The 19,544-nt window shown below is 44.5% G+C and overlaps 1 long non-coding RNA gene across 1 annotated transcript; it reads left to right on the top strand.

The window, feature by feature from the left end:
- The first annotated feature begins 13,264 nt into the window (after positions 1-13,264).
- On the top strand, positions 13,265-18,129 carry LOC132657193 (uncharacterized). Its single transcript, XR_009595000.1, has 2 exons — positions 13,265-13,723; positions 14,928-18,129. It is a non-coding gene; the product is annotated as an uncharacterized LOC132657193 (long non-coding RNA).
- Positions 18,130-19,544: the final 1,415 nt, after the last annotated feature.

Genomic DNA, 19,544 nt, shown 5'->3' with positions numbered 1-19,544 from the left:
CTATCTTGACAATCATTGTAATAGGCAATGCCATGCTTTTTCTGCCTCACCTTGGGTCTCTTTAAAAAGTTATTTTGGTGTGCTCTTAATCACACAAAGATATACACAACAGTGGAAGTGCTACGGAGTATCTGTCCCCTCCTCCACACCCCCAAGGTCATTAGACTGTCAGTGTGGAAACACGAGAGCCCAGCTTGGCCTGGGACAGCTCTGAGATGATGCTTATTCTCACAGCTGGGACAGCTCTGAGATGATGCTTATTCTCACAGCTGCCCCGAGGGGTGAGGCTGCAGGAGCCTTTGCTTGGTGTAGTGGGTTGAATTTTGTCCCAGCAAAATTCACTTGTTGAAATACTAATCTCTGGTATCTCAGAATGTTTATTTGGAAATAGGCTCATTACAGATATAATTAACAAAGATGAGGTTTTACTGGAGTCAGGTGAGCCCTGATCCAATATGATTGGTGCCTTTATAAAAAGTTTGAACACAAATTTGGAAATTTGGACAGAACTACATACACACACACACAGTACGTGAACCAAGAACTTCCAGACGTTCAAGCTAGATTTAGAAAAGGCAGAGGAACCAGAGATCAAATTGTCAACATCCACTGGATCATCGAAAAAGTAAGAGAATTCCAGAAAAACATCTACTTCTGCTTATTGATTATGCCAAAGCCTTTGACTGTGTAGATCACAACAAATTGTGGAAAACTCTTTCAGAGATGGAATACCAGACCCCCTGACCTGTCTCCTGAGAAATCTGTATGCAGGTCAAGAAGCAACACTTAGAACCAGACATGGAACAATGGACTGGTTCCAAATTGAGAAAGAAGTGCATCAAGGCTGTATATTGTCACCTTGATTATTTAACTTATATGTGGAGTACATCATGTGGAATGCCGAGCTGGATGAAGCACAAGCTAGAATCAAGATTGCCCTGGAGAAATATCAATAACCTAAGATATGCAGACAACACCACCCTTATGGCAGAACTGAAGAGCCTCCTGATGAAAGTGAAAGAGGAGAGTGAAAAAGCTGGCTTAAAACTCAACTTTCAAAAGACTAAGATCATGGCATCCGGTCACATCATTTTACAGCAAATAGATGGGGAAACAATGGAAACAGTGAGACTTTATTTTCTTGGTCTCCAAAATCACTGCAGACGGTGACTTTAGCCATGAAATTAAAAGATGCTTGCTCCTTGGAAGGAAAGCCATGACAAACCTAGACAGCATATTAAAACGCAGAGACATTCTTAACTGACAAAGGCTCACATAGTCGAAACTATAACAGTAGTCAGGTATGGATGAGAGAGCTGGACCATAAAGAAGACTGAGCGCCGAAGAATTGATGCTTTTGTGTTTTTTTTTTTTAGTTTTTTTATTTTTAAATTTTAAAATCTTTAATTCTTACATGCATTCCCAAACATGAACCCCCCTCCCACCTCCCTCCCCATAACATCTTTCTGGGTCATCCCCATGCACCAGCCCCAAGCATGCTGCATCCTGCGTCAGACATAGACTGGTGATTCAATTCACATGATAGTATACATGTTAGAATGTCATTCTCCCAAATCATCCCACCCTCTCCCTCTCCCTCTGAGTCCAAAAGTCCGTTATACACATCTGTGTCTCTTTCCCTGTCTTGCATACAGGGTCGTCATTGCCATCTTCCTAAATTCCATATATATGTGTTAGTATACTGTATTGGTGTTTTTCTTTCTGGCTTACTTCACTCAGTATAATCGGCTCCAGTTTCATCCATCTCATCAGAACTGATTCAAATGAATTCTTTTAACGGCTGAGTAATACTCCATTGTGTATATGTACCACAGCTTTCTTATCCATTCATCTGCTGATGGACATCTAGGTTGTTTCCATGTCCTGGCTATTATAAACAGTGCTGCGATGAACATTGGGGTACATGTGTCTCTTTCAATTCTGGTTTCTCGGTGTATGCCCAGAAGTGGGATTGCTGGGTCATAAGGTAGTTCTATTTGCAATTTTTAAGGAATCTCCACACTGTTCTCCATAGTGGCTGTACTAGTTTGCATTCCCACCAACAGTGTAGGAGGGTTCCCTTTTCTCCACACCTCGCCAGCATTTATTGCTTGCAGATTTTTGGATCGCAGCCATTCTGACTGGTGTGAAGTGGTACCTCATTGTGGTTTTGATTTGCATTTCTCTAATAATGAGTGATGTTGAGCATCTTTTCATGTGTTTGTTAGCCATCCGTATGTCTTCTTTGGAGAAATGTCTATTTAGTTCTTTGGCCCATTTTTGATTGGGTCGTTTATTTTCTGGAGTTGAGCTGCAGAAGTTGCTTGTATATTTTTGAGATTAGTTGTTTGTCAGTTGCTTCATTTGCTATTATTTTCTCCCATTCAGAAGGCTGTCTTTTCACCTTGCTTATATTTTCCTTTGTTGTGCAGAAGCTTTTAATTTTAATTAGATCCCATTTGTTTATTTTTGCTTTTATTTCCAGAATTCTGGGAGGTGGATCATAGAGGATCCTGCTGTGATTTATGTCTGAGAGTGTTTTGCCTATGTTCTCCTCTAGGAGTTTTATAGTTTCTGATCTTACATTTAGATCTTTAATCCATTTTGAGTTTATTTTTGTGTGTGGTGTTAGAAAGTGATCTAGTTTCATTCTTTTACAAGTGGTTGACCAGTTTCCCAGCACCACTTGTTAAAGAGATTGTCTTTACTCCATTGTATATTCTTGCCTCCTTTGTCAAAGATAAGGTGTCCATATGTGTGTGGATTTATCTCTGGGCTTTCTATTTTGTTCCATTGATCTATATGTCTGTCTTTGTGCCAGTACCATACTGTCTTGATGACTGTGGCTTTGTAGTAGAGCCTGAAGTCAGGCAAGTTGATTCCTCCAGTTCCATTCTTTCTCAAGATTGCTTTGGCTATTCGAGGTTTTTTGTATTTCCATACAAATCTTGAAATTATTTGTTCTAGTTCTGTGAAAAATGTGGCTGGTAGCTTGATAGGGATTGCATTGAATTTGTAAATTGCTTTGGGTAGTATACTCATTTTCACTATATTGATTCTTCCAATCCATGAACATGGTATATTTCTCCATCTATTAGTGTCCTCTTTGATTTCTTTCATCAGTGTTTTATAGTTTTCTATATATAGGTCTTTAGTTTCTTTAGGTAGATATATTCCTAAGTATTTTATTCTTTTCATTGCAATGGTGAATGGAATTGTTTCCTTAATTTCTTTTCTACTTTCTCATTATTCGTGTATAGGAATGCAAGGGATTTCTGTGTGTTGATTTTATATCCTGCAACTTAATGCAAAAGAAACAAAAGAGACCATAGCAAAAATCAACAAAGCCAAAAGCTGGTTCTTTGAAAGGATAAATAAAATTGACAAACCATTAGCCAGACTCATCAAGAAGCAAAGAGAGAAAAATCAAATCAATAAAATTAGAAATGAAAATGGAGAGATCACAACAGACAACACAGAAATACAAAGGATCATAAGAGACTACTATCAGCAGTTGTATGCCAATAAAATGGACAACGTGGAAGAAATGGACAAATTCTTAGAAAAGTACAATTTTCCAAAACTGAACCAGGAAGAAATAGAAAATCTTAACAGACCCATCACAAGCACGGAAATTGATACTGTAATCAGAAATCTTCCAGCAAACAAAAGCCCAGGTCCAGATGGCTTCACAGCTGAATTCTACCAAAAATTTCGAGAAGAGCTAACACCTATCCTCCTCAAACTCTTCCAGAAAATTGCAGAGGAAGGTAAACTTCCAAACTCATTCTATGAGGCCACCATCACCCTAATACCAAAACCTGACAAAGATGTCACAAAAAGAAAACTACAGGCCAATATCTCTGATGAACATAGATGCAAAATCCTCAACAAAATTCTAGCAATCAGAATCCAACAACACATTAAAAAGATCATACACCATGACCAAGTGGGCTTTATCCCAGGGATGCAAGGATTCTTCAATATCCGCAAATCAATCAATGTAATTCACCACATTAACAAATTGAAAATAAAAACCATATGATTATCTCAATAGATGCAGAGAAGGCCTTTGACAAAATTCAACATCCATTTATGATAAAAACTCTCCAGAAAGCAGGAATAGAAGGAACATACCTCAACATAATAAAAGCCATCTATGACAAACCCACAGCAAACATTATCCTCAATGGTGAAAATTGAAAGCATTTCCTAAAGTCAGGAACAAGACAAGGGTGTCCACTTTCACCGCTACTATTCAACATAGTTCTGGAAGTTTTGGCCACAGCAATCAGAGCAGAAAAAGAAATAAAAGGAATCCAAATTGGAAAAGAAGAAGTAAAACTCTCACTGTTTGCAGATGACATGATCCTCTACATGGAAAACCCTAAAGACTCCACCAGAAAATTACTAGAATTGATGCTTTTGAACTGTGGTGCTGTAGAGAACTCTTGAGAGTCCCTGGGACTGCAAGGAGATCAAGCCAGTCCATCCTAAAGGAAATCAGTCCTGAATATTCACTGGAAGGACTGATGCTGAAGCTGAAACTCCAACACGCTGGCCACCTGATGCGAAGAACGGACTCATTGGAAAAGACCCTGATGCTGGGAAAGATTGAAGGCAGGAGGTGAAGGGGATGACAGAGGATGAGATGGTTGGATGGCATCACCAACTCAAAGGGCGTGAGTTTCAGCAAACTCCAGGAGATAGTGAAGAACGGGGAGCCCAGTGTGCTACAGTTCATGGGGTGGCAAACAGTCAGACATGACTGAGCGACTGAACTGAACTGAACACACACACACACAGAGAATGCCATGTGAATGTTAAGTCAGAGGTTGGAGCGATGCACCTATAAGCAAAGGAATACCAAAGACTGCCAGCAAACCAGCAGAAGCTAAGAAAGAGGCATGGAACCTAACCTGCTTGGACCTTGGACTCCTAGCCTCCAGACTTGTGAGGCAATACATTTCTGTTGCTTACGCCACGCGCTACGAAGATGGCAGTGCTTTGTTATGGCAGTCCTGGGAAACAAATCTACTTGCTTCTCATCCCTCCCTGTTCCACTTCCCACTCCCTTCTAGTCTCCCCCTGGGAGTGTTGCCATGGTGAACCATTCACATGTGGGTCCTTCTCTCAGCGCCTACTTCCTGGGAACCTTAGACAGATGTGAGACAGAAGTCATACATCCCTCGCCAGGCTGGATCTCTCTGCAGACTGCAGGGCTAGCTGCCAACTGAGCCCCTCCACCTGGACAGGCCTCAGATATTTTATTTTGAAGTTTTTTTTTTGTTGTTCATTGTTCGGTCATTCAGGGGTGTCCGACTCTTTGCGACCCCGTGGACAGCAGACCACCAGGGTTCCCTGTCCTTCACTGTCTCTTGGAGTTTGCTCAGACTCATGTCCACTGCGTTGATGATGCCATCCAACCATCTCATCCTCTTTACATTTTTTTAAAGGTTTTTAAAAGTATTGATTATTTTTGGTCATGCTTTGTCTTTGCTGCTGCCTGTGGGCTTTTTCTAATTGAGGTGAGCAAGGGCTACTGTCTAGGCGGGGTCTGTGGGCTTCTCATTTCGATGGCTTTCTTGTTGCAGAGCACCAAGTCTAGGGTGCACGGGCTTCAGCAGTCGCGGATCGCATGCTCTAGAGCTCGGGCTCATAGTTGCGGTGCAGCAGCCTAGTTGCCCATATGGAGCCTTCCTGGACCAGGAATCGAACCCATGTCCCCTGCATTGGCAACCAGACTTTTAACCACTGGACCACCAGGAAGTCCTAAGGTCGTTTTTGTTTTCTTGATGTGGACCACTTTTAAAGTCTTTAGTCAATTTGTCACAATACTGCTGGTTTGTGTCCTGGTTTTTTGGCCACGAGGGATATGGGATCCCAGCTCCTCGACCACCTCGACCTCCTCGATCCAGCCCACACACCCTGAATTGGAAGGCGAAATCTTAACCACTGGATGGCCAGGGAAGCCCTAGCCCTTAGATATTTTAAATTCAAGATGAAAAAGCCAGACTCTTCACTGTTAAAGTCTCCACGTTCTGCAACCTCGCTCCTTGAAGGTGTAATGGCACCTTTAAGCTTCACATGGCTCATGTCGGAAATCCAACAACTCCCCTTGCCCCCTCTCCTCTCTCCCTCCACTGACGCCTGTCATTGTTCAAAGTCTGTCGGCTTCCCCTTAGCCTCCAAGTCCGAGCTCCCGACTCCTTTCCAAGTTGCTGGCAGTGGGGATGAAGACTTGGACTTAGTTGTGTCTCTTGGATCATTACATTCATCTTCTCTCTCCAGCCTTCTCTCTTGTGCCCCCCTCAAGAATTTTTCCATGACACAATCCAACCATGAGACTCTCCCTCTGAAAACTCATCAATGGCTCCCTATGCCCTGGAGATGAGATCCAAGCTCCATAGCAGCACAAGCCCGTTCCCTGCCCCACACGGTGCCTTCCTCATGGGCCTCCCTGAACCACCAGCACTTTCCCAGGCCGTAGCTGTGCTCTCCCCTGCCTGCCTCCTGCTCTACACTTGTTCTCAAGTCTAGGAGCTCTCCCGTTTCACCCCCTGGCTCCCTAACTCCCAGTGGCCCTCCAGATCTCTCCAGCAGCTCAACCCACTCCATGGAACCTCCCACACTCCCCACCCAACTCCTGTGCGTGGATGCCTTGGCTGTGCTCAGGATGCAGCCCATCACTCCAGGCTGTATTTCTCTGCCCACCGGATGGTGAGCTCTGTGAGGAGCAGAGGAGAAAACGCTGAATCAGGGCGAGGGGGCTGGGTGGAGCCCGGAGGAAACCTTTCCAAGACCTGCTTTCGCTGTTGGCTTGAAAAGCTCCCGGGAGAAGCCTGAATTCCGTGAGAGTGTCACAAATTTGCTTGAAAGGTAAACCAAGCTCTTTGTTATCGCACCAGAGGTGTTTTCTTTTTCTCTTTTTTAAAAATAATTTCATTTTTAAATTTATTTTTGGTTGTGCTGGGTCTTCGTGGCTGGGCTGGCTTTTCTCTAGGTGTGGCAAGTGGAGGCTACTCTAGTTGTGGTACGCAGGCTTCTCATTGCGGTGGTTCTCTTGCTGCAGAGCATGGGCCCTCGGACTCAGTCTTCGGTAGTTGCAGCTTTCGGGCTCAGCAGTTGTGGAATACAGGCTCAGTTGCTCTGAAGCACGTGGGATCTTCTGGACCAGGGATGGAACCCATGTTCCTTGCATTGGCAGACGGCTTCTTACCCACTGGACCACCAGGGAAGTCCAGAGGTGTTTTCTTTGACATAACCTTGCTAAACATCACAAGTCTAGAATCCATCTCATCCCCAGGCCCCTCTCCTTCCCTCTAGTGGTGCCAGCCTTTGCTTGGGACAGGTCGACAATCATGCCCACTGCTCTCTTGTGGCAAAGGAAAGACAGACTTCCTTCTACAGCCTCAGGATTACAGCTGCCTTCTTGGGTGAGCAAAAGGGTTGCAATCAGAACTCAGGAAGGTGAGATTAAGCTCAACTGTAGCCCACTCATCTTCTACTTTCTTCCTCTTGTCTACTGTTTTAATGTAAAGGGCTCATCCTTAAAGAAATAGAAGTTTTCTGGACTTAGAAGTCTCTGGTTTAGAATGTAGGTGATCAGTGTCCTCAATGTTCTACTCATATAAAAGGCACTTGAGTCAGAAAATATTCTGACTCAGACACTCCATGTATAGGGAAGAAATTGGACAGATATAAAGATACATAAGCATATTCATAGTCATGTTATAGTCAAGAAACTGAAAAACCTTTTAATAGGGAATTCATTAAGTGAGTTATGATATTAATAGAGTAAAACAAGTTAATAAATTTTTTAAAAAGGCATTTTATTTTTATACTCTCAGAGTTACACTGAAAAGTTTGTCTCCTATGACTCTCTGACACAATGATCATTTACTTTGCAGGCATTTACTGAGCACCTGGGCTTCCCTCATAGCTCAGTTGGTAAAGAATCCACCTGCAATGCAGGGGACCCTGGTTTGATTCCTGGATCAGGAAGATCTGCTGGAGAAGGGATAAGCTACCTACTCCAGTATCTTTGGTCTTCCCTTGTGGCTCAGCTGGTAAAGAATCTGCCTGCAATGCGGGAGACCTGGGTTCTATCCATGGGCTGGGAAGATCCCCTGGAGAAGGGAAAGGCTACCCACTCCTGTATTCTGGCCTGAAGAATTCCATGGAATGTATAGTCCTTGGGGTCTCAAAGAGTCGGACACAACTGAGCGACTTGAACTTCACTCACTGAGCACCTACTATGTTCTGGGCACTGGGCTTGATTCTGAGAATACAAAAGGGACGAAGGAGCTGTACGTCTGCACGCACAGACACTGAGACACAGAAGGGAAGTGGGGTGACTGGCAGCTGGCCATTTGTTCCCCAAGCTCCCTTCTCCCCTTCTTCACAGGAAGAGTTTCTCAGCTTCTCTGTGTCCCCGGGGCAGAGAGGGAGCCTGGAGCTGGAGCTCTGAGAAGCCGGGAAGAAGGAGGAAGGGTGTGGTGGGTGGTGGAAACAGGGGTAGTTTCCAAGAGCAGAGAGGAAGGAACCTTTGCAGCCATAACGCGTGACCTAACTGCAGGTCTTCAGACCCATTCCATAAGTGCTGGTTCAAGTTTATTTTACAATCCTAAATTTTATGCTTATGAAAGGTAATGGGGCAAGTTTGCTTGGTCATGAGAATGACCCACAGATTTGAGTTTGTTCTATAACACAGTGCAGCCCAGCTGAACCATCCAGGCCTCGTGTTTATGGCAGATTTGTTAATAGCTTTAAAATAAATAGAGACATTGGCACTTCAAAGGAATATGAATTCTCAGGGTTCTCCTAAAACCTCCACCTAGACTTTCTTCCTTCAATCTGCCCTGTGCTGAAAAAAAAAAAAAAAGAATTTGTTTCCAATACCAAAGCCTTCCTCTGAAATAAATTGCTAGTAGCTATTTTGTGGTCTCTATTCTGTGATTTCAGTCTGGGTTTCCCAGTCAGTCCTCAAACTCTTCAGGCTTCAGTATCTTCCTTTATTTCTTCTAATTTCTTCTAAAATGAATAAAAGAGCAGTTGGATCTTTGAATGGAGGTACCTCTCCTCCAAGTTAAGGCATCTCCATCTCAGGGAACTCACGTTCCTTGCCTCCTGTGATTTTCCTAGTTGAAACCCATTTCTAAGCTCCCTGTCAGGGTCATATTCCTGCCTCACTCCTCTTCAAGTCCAGGGATTCAGAAGTGGAGAAGCATCTCCAAGAGGCCATCTACTCCCTCCTCTGACCCCCACTCAAGCTGCAGGAAGCAGATCCAGAGAAGAGATATTTCGTGCTTTCTTTTTAGTTTTAAAAAAGTGCTTTCTTCTTCACTTTAATTTTCATTTAAATGCATTACAGTTTCACCATCTGAGGCTTTGATTTAACTGTACTTCAAGGCTATTCAGGATTCAAAGGCTAATCTTCCTGTCTCCTGTTTTTGTTTTACCATTTGGATTAGTCAGACAAAGCTCTTTCCTTCTAAGGAAATTATCTTTATAACTTGGGGGCTAGTCATCTCCTAAAAATATTCTTGGGACACATAAAAAGCTATAAATACATGCATGATATGCTCAGCTAGTAAATACAGAACCACAGAACTTTTGCGTGTAATTTCCACCATCCAACTATTTACAGGTTCGTGGTTTCTTATTCTGCTTTAACTTTCATTCATTATACTATGGAAACTCTCATTTCTTTCAACGACTGACAGATAGAGTTCCTAATGAGTTGTTTCTCTGAGTTACGTGAAAGTTACCAAAATGGTATCAATGATGATCAATGTCCAAACAAGCCCATAATATAATACATAACCCTAGAACCACCCAGAATATTCTTGGATCTTTCTTTGATGATTCAGAAATTCTCAGTTTTGCAATGTACTCAGGGTATGTTCTGCTGATTATCCACACTGGAAGCAGTATCTCAATTAGTTGAGCTTCTTAGAAGTTAGCATTATGGATGACTAAAAGTTTATTCTAAAACATATCAGTAAATGTGTTGATGTTTAAATAACCACATTTTAAACAGGTTAAATGTTAACAGATAAGGAATGATTTGTCCTTATAATAGAGAAAAAGAGTTACAGATGATTAGATCGAATTCCTTTATTTTTCCTTTTTAGGATGGAAGGCAGGAAGAAGTGCAACCAGTTAGCCATCTAAACTCTGGAGTCCACCTTCACTGTTTTCTGAAAATTTTAAGTACAGACACTATGAGGTCAGCTTATAATTATCCTGGCTACTCATTTATATATTCCGTCTTCTAAGAATGTTTAGTGCTAAAATTGTTCTGATACTATGTCTGGAATCTTCAGCTGACATCCCTGCATGACCAATCAGCTAATAGCCTTTCTCATTTATGGGATATATGTTTTGATTAGCTGGGCTCATGACATACAAGTTGTTAAATATTTTGAGTAACATCCTTGCCTTATAAAATTGTAATAGGATCAGTTCAGTTCAGTTCAGTCTCGTCTGACTCTGTGATCCCATAGCCTGCAGCACGCCAGGCCTCCCTGTCCATCACCAACTCCCGGAGTTTACTCAAACCCATGTCCATTGAGTCGGTGATGTCATCCAACCATCTCATCCTCTGTCGTTCCCTTCTCCCCCTGCCCTCAATCTTTCCCAGCATCAGAGTCTTTACAAATGAGTCAGCTCTTCATATCAGGTGGCCAAAGTATTGGAGTTTCAGCTTCAACATCAGTCCTTACAATGAATATTCAGGACTGGTTTCCTTTAGGATGGACTGGTTGTATCTCCTTGCAGTCCAAGGGACTTTCAAGCATCTTCTCCAACACCACAGTTCAAAAGCATCAGTTCTTTGGTGCTCAGCTTTCTTTATAGTCCAACTCTCACATCCATACATGACTACTGGAAAAACCATAGCCTTGACTAAATGGACCTTTGTTGGCAAAGTAATGTCTCTCTCTGCTTTTTAATATGCTACCTAGGTTGGTCATAACTTTTCTTCCAAGGAGTAAGCATCTTTTAATTTCATGGCTGAAGTCACCATCTGCAGTGATTTTGGAGCCTCAAAAAAAAAAAAAAAAAAAAAGTCTGCCACTGTTTCCACTGTTTCCTGATCTATTTGCCATGAAGTGATGCCATGATGGGACCAGATGCCATGATTTTTGTTTTCTGAATGTTGAGCTTTAAGCCAACTTTTTCACTCTCTTCTTTCACTTTCATCAAGAGGCTTTTTAGTTCCTCTTCACTTTCTGCCATAAAGGTGGTGTCATCTGCATATCTGAGGTTATTGATATTGCTCCAGGCAATCTTGATTCCAGCTTGTGCTTCATCCAGCCCAGCGTTTCTCGTGATGTACTCTGCATAGAAGTTAAATAAGCAGGGTGAAAATGTACAGCCTTGACGTACTCCTTTTCTTATTTGGAACCAGTCTGTTGTTGCATGTCCAGTTCTAACTGTTGCTTTCTGACCTGCATACAGATTTCTCAGGAGGCAGGTCAGGTGGTCTGGTATTCCCATCTCTTTCAGAATTTCCCAGAGTTTATTGTGATCCACACAGTCAAAGGCTTTGGCATAGTCAATAAAGCAGAAATGGATGTTTTCCTGGAACTCGCTTGCTTTTTCCATGATCCAGCGGATGCTGGCAATTTGATCTCTGGTAATAGGGTAGTGGTTTGTAACAGCAACAAAAGTTTGCATGTTTTTTCTTTTCTTTTCCCCTCGGGAATCTCACTGTGCTCTTGGTACTTCCTTAATCAGTTTACAAGAGTATCATACTGTTTTATGAGACAGTGCAGGTTAGACTATGCTATAGGAACAAACAGCTTCAAAAACTTCAGTGGTTTAACACAACTACAGTTTATTTCTAACTCATGCTACATATCCAGGGAGCATTAGTGAAGATCTCTGCTCCACACAGTCACTCAGGGATTCAGAGATGCTGTTGTCTGGTAGCTACACCATTGGGGTGCATGTGTTCCTAGGCAACCACAGCAGAAGAGAACACCTGGGGGGTTGCACATGGGCAGGAAACTGACACTCAACACTTGTGCTCACATTTCAAAGCCAGAACTAGTCGTGACACCATCTAACTGCAAGGTGCTGGGAGAGACAGGGCATCAAGTGGAAGTTTACCTCAGGGAAGAGAAGACCCAGCAGAAATTTGGAGAAAAGAAAAAAAAGCCAGCTGAGTTTCAGAATAAACTATCAATATATATGTAAAAATAAACCCTCACAGACACAGAAAACAAACTTGTGATTACCAAAAGAGGGAGGGAAGGGGGGAGGGTTTAATTAGGGGTATGGGATTAAGAGATACAAGCTACTATGTATATAATAGATAAGCACAAAGATACATTGTATAGTATTATATATACATTATGTAAGTGTATAGGTAGTTCTAGTCATTAGCTTGTAATAATCTATAATGGAGTCTATTCTGTAAAAATAATGACCATGTAGCACACAGGAAATGAATATCATTCTGTAAATCTCCCTCAATTAAAAAAAAATAAGCTATCAACATATTTGGTAATGAGAATACCTTGGGGATAAAAAGGTATGGAATTGCAAGCACCCAGGCACTGAGCCTCAGAAACCATACCTAAAGAACTCAAGAAAAAAAAAAAAAATCCATAAAAATAGACTGAGAAGGACTTCCCTGGTGGTCCACTGGTGAAGACTTAGTGCTTCCACCGCCGAAGGCCTTGGGTTCGATCCCCAGTCAGGGAACTAGGATCCTGTATGCTGGGTGGCGTGGCCAGGAAAAATATGTATATGGAGAGAGAGACTGGAGAGACCATAGGTGAAGAGTTCTAATGATTGCTGACCAAGAGATGATGATAGGTATAGAGGAAATTTGGTGAACGAGTGTATATTTAGTTAACGGAATGGTTGGTCTCTTAATGAAAGGAGACTAAACCAAGGGATGTAGTAAATTACTTGTGCTATGCACCATCTGTAATCTATTTATTTTGCAGGACTTCACCATCAGTATTCTTATTTCCACTGAACAGATGAGGAAACTGAGGCTCAGATTTACACAGCTAATGGGAAGGGGGGGATTGTGACGCCAGGTGTCTCTCATGATTTCTCTAACTGTGTTTATCACTAGATAACAAATCTGTTATTTTCTTTCTACAGTTCTTATTTATCAACTGTAGAAGTCAAAGCAAATTAAACAATAAAGGACAAGTTCGTGGTTTCTTATTTTAAATAGATGTATCTTTCTGAAGAATTCGATAAAGGAAATGTGATCAGAAATTGCTGCTTTCCTGGGTGATGTTGCGAACTGCCGGGCTTATTTTGGATTGGAAGGCACGTTGCAATAATCTGTGTTTAATTTAAAGGTGGTAGCTAATACATATTCTGCTCACAATCTTTTATGCACCCAGTTGCACTGTGATGTTTTAGTCAGCAGGTGGCGATGTTGCGCCACAAGGGACATCCAACGTTCTTTGCTGATGAGGTAAATGGTGATTTTATTTCCGTATCAATAGCTCTATTTTAAAATAAGACAATGGGCTAAGGTCTTATAGCTGGAATCTTGTCTCTTCACAGGGACAAAGCAACACAGATATTTCAAGGAGTTCTTTGGGCGCGGTGTTCAGACTTTAGCAGCCGCCGGTGATGAGGAATGGGACCTGCCTTCTCAGCCTCAGATCTTCCGTGTTCTGAGGGCGACTTCCTGCCTCCTGAAAGCAGGTGCTAGACACAGCGTTCTGAGTCAGCTAGCAGAAGGGTAGGCTCTTCTAACGACGATGGATATTATAGCCACTTCTCACTTTGGAGACCCCCAATGCAATTATTTCAGCTCTCAAGATCCCATTCAAAAAGTGGAATAAGGTCGGGGGGTGGGGGAGCATTTACAGCAAAAGAATTGGTTGCAGAACTGATAGAAACTGTTAGTCGTTCAGTCGTGTCCGAATCTCTGGGACCCTGTAGTGCGTAGCCCCCAGGCTCCCCTGCCCATGGAATTCTCCAGGCACGAATAGTGGAGTGGGTAGTCATTCCCTTCTCCAGGGGATCTTCCCCACCCAGGGATCGAACCTGGGTTTCTCACATTGTGGGCAGATTTTTTAGCCTCTGAGCTGCAGAGGCAAATTCGTGTAACTTATGCTTGAAAGAGACACAAAGCTTTTTTTTTTTTTTTAATTAGGGGCTGTTATCATTTTGGACATAATTCTAATCAGGCTACTTAGTTTTCTGCTTTATATGGATTGAAAATCAGCTGTTTGGAAGAGGGGGAAAAAAGCTAAAGTATAATACATAGATGAACTTGAGTTCAAAACTCAGGGTAGTAAGACGGAGCACGGAAACATGAAAAGAACAGAAAATAAGGACTTGAAGGCCTGGGACTGTGGTGCAGGGACAGAGAGCGCCCGGGGGCGTCACTGTGGCAACGCTCAGCCTGCTTGTAAAGGAGACCCCGAGCCTTGATCTGAGTTAGTAGCGCATCATCCATAAAGCAAGCAGGTGCGTAACGAGATGGAGATGAAGAGGTTTCTCCCAGTGGAGGGAGTACAAAAAGATGGTTTGCTGCAGAGCACAGTTCCAGTGACTGGGAAAATGAACTCCTGGCCCGCTGAAGAGCAGCTACAAGCTCTTGGGCTCTGGAAGCAGACAGACCTGAACGCAGATACCAGCTGACATGTCTTACAGGAGCATCAGCAGGTTACTCAAGCTCCCTGAGGCTCAGTTTCCTCATCTGTAAAATGGGGATTAAGTGAGGGTTTGGGTGAGGATACAGAGAAGGAAATGGCAACCACTCCAGTATTCTTGCCTGGAGAATCCCATGGACGGAGGAGTCTGGTGGGCTACAGTCCACTGGTTGCAAAGAATCGGACAGGACTGAGCGACTTCACTTTCACTTTCACTTTGAGGATGCACAGCGCTGAGCCCAGGCCAGACACACGTCAATCCCTGGTAACATTTTTTTATTCCAGGTAAAGTGAAAATTGAATGGTTTTTCCAGTAGTCATGTGTGGATGCGAGAGTTGGACTATAAAGAAAGCTGACCACTGAAGAATTGATGCTTTTGAACTGTGGTGTTGGAGAAGACTCTTGAGAGTCCCTTGGACTGCAAGGAGATCCAACCAGCCCATCCTAAAGGATATCAGTCCTGAATTTTCATTGGAAGGACTGATGCTGAAGTTGAAGCTCCAGTACTTTGGCTACCTGATGCGAAGAGCTGACACATTAGAAAAGATCCCAGTGCTGGAAAAGATTGAAGGCAAAAGGGATGACAGAAGATGAGATGGTTGGATGTGATCACCGACTCAGTGGACATGAGGTTGAGCAAACTCTGGGAGACAGTGAAGGACAGGGAAGCCTGGCGTGCTGCGGACCATGGAATCGGCAAGAGTCGAACACAACTCAGTCGAACAGCAACAAAAAGTGAAAAGAGCGTGTCAGTCACTCAGTCATGTCCGACTCTTTGTGACCCTCTGTCTGTGGGATTCTCCAGGCAAGAATACTGAAGTGGGCTGCCATTTCCTTCTCCAGGGGATCTTTCCGACCCAGAGATAAAACCTGGGTCTCCTGCATTGCAGGCAGATTCTTCGCCATCTGAGCCACCAGAGAAGCCAAAGGGTAAATGTGTCATGACTTCTACCCGTGTTGGGATGCCAGGACCACAGACACATCTTGGGTTTCTCTCTGGGTCCCACCTCTGGGTGCAAGGTTCTGGCTGTAACCCACAGCACACTGCACTTGCCTCAAAGGGGTGCCGCCCCTCCTCTGGCCACACAGCCGGTCTCCCCACCACCCACATCCCTGGTCATTCTGCCCCCACCGCGTTCTCTCTGAGTGCTTTCTCCACCTTGTGCCTGGATCTTGCCATTCCAGCCCGCCCGCAGGGTCCTCACAGAGACCCCACATCACAGAGCCTGTGCTTCCAGCGTGCAGCAGCGGCTCAGCAGAGCAGTATCACAAGATGGAGCCGAGGCTCACGGACCACACTGACCCCAGGATGAGTGCTCCCCGCCCAGGCTGGGCTTGCCCCCTTCTTTCTGTGATCCTTCATCCCCCACATCACCCTTCCCTGCTTCCCCAGGAAAGTATTTACCTGCTGGCTTTGATGACAGCTCGGGGTTCCCACACTGTACAGTCCAACCCTGGGGGTGCCTGGTTCCTCCCAAATCTGTGGTATAACAGATTCCCACAAGTTTGGTGGCTTAAAACAACAGAATTTTATTCTCTCAGCTCTGGAGTCAAGGTGTCGGCAGGGCCATGCTGCCTCTGAAGTCTCCAGCGGAGAATCCCTTTTTTTTTTTCCTCTTCCTGGATTTCTGGGGACTCCATGCAGCCTTTGTCTTGTGGCTCATTCTTGCCCCCATCTGCATATGACCTCCTCCTCCTGTGTGTGCACGTCCTCTCCTCTGTCTCTTATACAAACACTGGCGACTGGATTTAGGGCCCTCCAGGGCAATCCAGGGTGACCTCAACTCTAGAACCTGAACTTAATTACATCTGCAAAACCCATTTTCCAAATAAGGTCACATCCATAGGTTCCAGGACACTTGGATGCACCGTGTCGTGGCCGTCATTCAACCCACTGTACACGCAATGCCTTGATGCCACCGTTCAGCCCACTATACACACAGAGCCTTGATGACCTCTGAAGGTGGTGGAGAGCCGGCGGAGAGCCCTGTAGGGGGGCTCTGAAGTTTCTGGTTGTGGATGACTTCCCCGGGCTTTCACACAAATCCCCTGGAGGCACCTTCTCCCCCTTGCACCACCCCACCTCCCTCTTCCTCCTCGGTGGTAGTGTCCCCTACCAATCCAGACTATCTTCACACACACGCTGAGAACTGATTGGAAAGATCTTTAGGGGCTTCCCTGGTGGCCCAGTGGTTAAGACATGTACTTCCAATCCAGGGGCATGAATTCCATCCATGGTTGGGGAACTAAGATCCCACAGGCCACAGAGTGTGGCCAAAAGAGAAAAAGGAAAGTTCTTTCTAAAAAAAAAAAATTGTTAATGGAAGGATAATTGCTTTACAGAATTGTGTTGGTTTCTGCCAAACATCAACATGAATCAGCCGTAGGTGTACCTATGTCCCCTCCCTCTCAAACCTCCCTCCCACCTCCCTGCCCGTCCCACCCCTCTAGGTTGTTGCAGAGCCGTGGTATGTGGACAAACACAGAGAACAGACGTGTGGACGTGGAGCGGGAAGGAAGGAGAGCGTGGGATGCACGGAGAGAGCGGCCTGGAAACATACACTACCATATGCAGAAAAGAAAAGGAAAGATCTGCCCATGGGAGACACTCTGCAGCCACCCTCATCCCACACAGTTTCCCCAAGCCAGGGCCTTGTGAGTTCCGCTAGGAAAGCCCCTGCCTCACCCTGCAATGCCTTTACCCTGAACTTGTGAGGCTGGGCTGAGGCCCCAGTGCCCTTCCTTGGACGTTGACTTCACACTGTGAACATCCAGCTGCAGCTCCTCAGCCTCTGTGTATCAAACCAGCCCCACCCGTTTCAGTTCTATCAAAAGTCCTTTAGCATCTAAAGTGTACTTGTCGCACACACACACACACACACACACATACACACACACACACCTCAATGACTCAAACTGGAATGTAGCACCATTAATGCCCACAGGTATTTTCCTGGGAAAGATTGAAGGCATGAGGAGAAAGGGATGACAGAGGATGAGATGGTTGGATGGCATCACCAACTCGATGAACATGAGTTTGAGCAAGCTCCAGAAGTTGGTGATGGACAGGGAAGCCTGGTGTGCTGCAGTCCATGGGGTCGCAAAGAGTCGGGCATGATTGAGCAACTGAGCTGAACGGCTTCTGAAAGATTATATCCAAATCAGAGACTGATTTTTCTATTTTCCTGTGGATTTTCAATATTTTAGCGATGATCCTGTCTCATTACTTTTCTCATAATTTAGAAGTTTCTGTGCAACTCAAGATGTGACTGTACATATTAAAGTGAACAGTCAAAAGTCTTTCAGGAGGAGGGACTTCCCTGGTGGCCCAGTGGCTAAGACCCCGAACTCCCAATGCAGGGGGCCTGGGTTCAATCCCTGGTCAGGGAACTAGATCCTACATGCCATTACTAAAGGTCCTGCACGCCACAGTGAAGACCCGGCACAGCCAAATAAAGAAATAAATAAATATATATTTTAAAAGTCTTGCAGGAGAAGAGACAGTTATTTGGACTGACACACACACTGTAGAATGTCTCTGCCCCTCCCCCACTCACACACCAGCAGCCCCTCCCCATCAGCGATGAGTGACAGCCAAGGGCACCTCTGTGAGCACAGTGGGACAGGCAGTAGGCCCAGGAATGAGCTCCTTCCCTCCGAGGGAGCAGGTGAGACATCCTGTGTGCAGCTGTCGGGACCAAGCTCCCAGAACTCCCCAGGGCTTGTATTGGTTTCTCTGAGTTTTTTTCCTAAGAACCATTTCTAAGAGGACTCCATACTATTTAGATAACTGCGGACTGTGGTTCTCCGATGCTGATCTTGATGTCTGTTTGTTGGCTGTGCTGATGGGTGCTGAATAGTCTTTGGTGTTTATGTTCAGTCATGCTTGACTCGTTGCAACCCCATGACCTGTAGCCCGCCAGGCTCCTCTGTCTGTGGGATTTCTGAGGCAAGAATACTGGAGTGGGTTGCCATTTCCTAATCAAGGGGATCTTCCCGACTTAGAGATCGAACCCTCTCTTGTATCTCGTGCGTTGGCAGGAGGATTCTTTATTACTGCACCACCTGGGAAGCCCCAAATAGTCTTTAGGTTTCAATCTGACAATAATCTGATGGTCTGCTAGGTCTTTATGTTTATATATATGGAAATTTACCTGTATGCAAATGACCACATCTGCTGAGCCCAAATGCAAAACAACTGTTTGGATCTTACAAAGGCTTGGGGGAGCCTCTGAAAGAGTTGGATAAGCAAAATCCACAGATCTTTGCCTTATGGAGAACTGCTGGGTGCTGTCAGATTTCTAACTCCGCAGATCAAGATGTCTGGGGGGGACCTTTCAACGAGACCCATAGCTTTGTTTTTCAAAGTGCATCGCTAATGACCCAAATTCTCAGTGGGGCTGTGTACCCTTAGGGTTTGGAAGAGCTCTTAGAATTTTCACTCTTTGGAGCAAGATTATCAATCTACCAGCAACCAGCTGATCCCAGACTTGCCCCAAGGAGCCTGCTTTCACCAAGCCTTGCTCAGCCAGCCAGACACCCAGAAGCTGTAAATAGGGGGGAAAACAGAGCTCTTTCCGCTGGGTAAATATTGATTTGTGGTTTGGTATCCTGGCCATCAAGGCCTCTCTTGTCCTGGCCTGCCACAGGCGGGACCCCCTTCTACACACTGCCCCCCGCCATTCTATTTCACTGACCTTTACATTTTCCATAGTAAGCTGAAAATTAAGGATTAAAAAAAAACTCTATATTGTTCCTTTGAGTCTTCTGGATTCTCTTTCCTCTGCTTTTCAGCCTGGCAGAAGCTTCCTCCCACTTCCAGGCCTCAGGGCCCAGCCTGGCTAAGACTCTGCCCCACACAGCATCACTTCCTGCACAGTCTAAGCAGGACCAGCCTTCCC

The sequence above is a fragment of the Ovis aries genome, chromosome 9, assembly GCF_016772045.2.
Source record: "Ovis aries strain OAR_USU_Benz2616 breed Rambouillet chromosome 9, ARS-UI_Ramb_v3.0, whole genome shotgun sequence".
In the NCBI taxonomy this organism is placed as follows: domain Eukaryota; kingdom Metazoa; phylum Chordata; class Mammalia; order Artiodactyla; family Bovidae; genus Ovis; species Ovis aries.
Note: the sequence above shows the minus strand (reverse complement) of the source record. Positions and strands in the feature narration are given on the sequence as shown.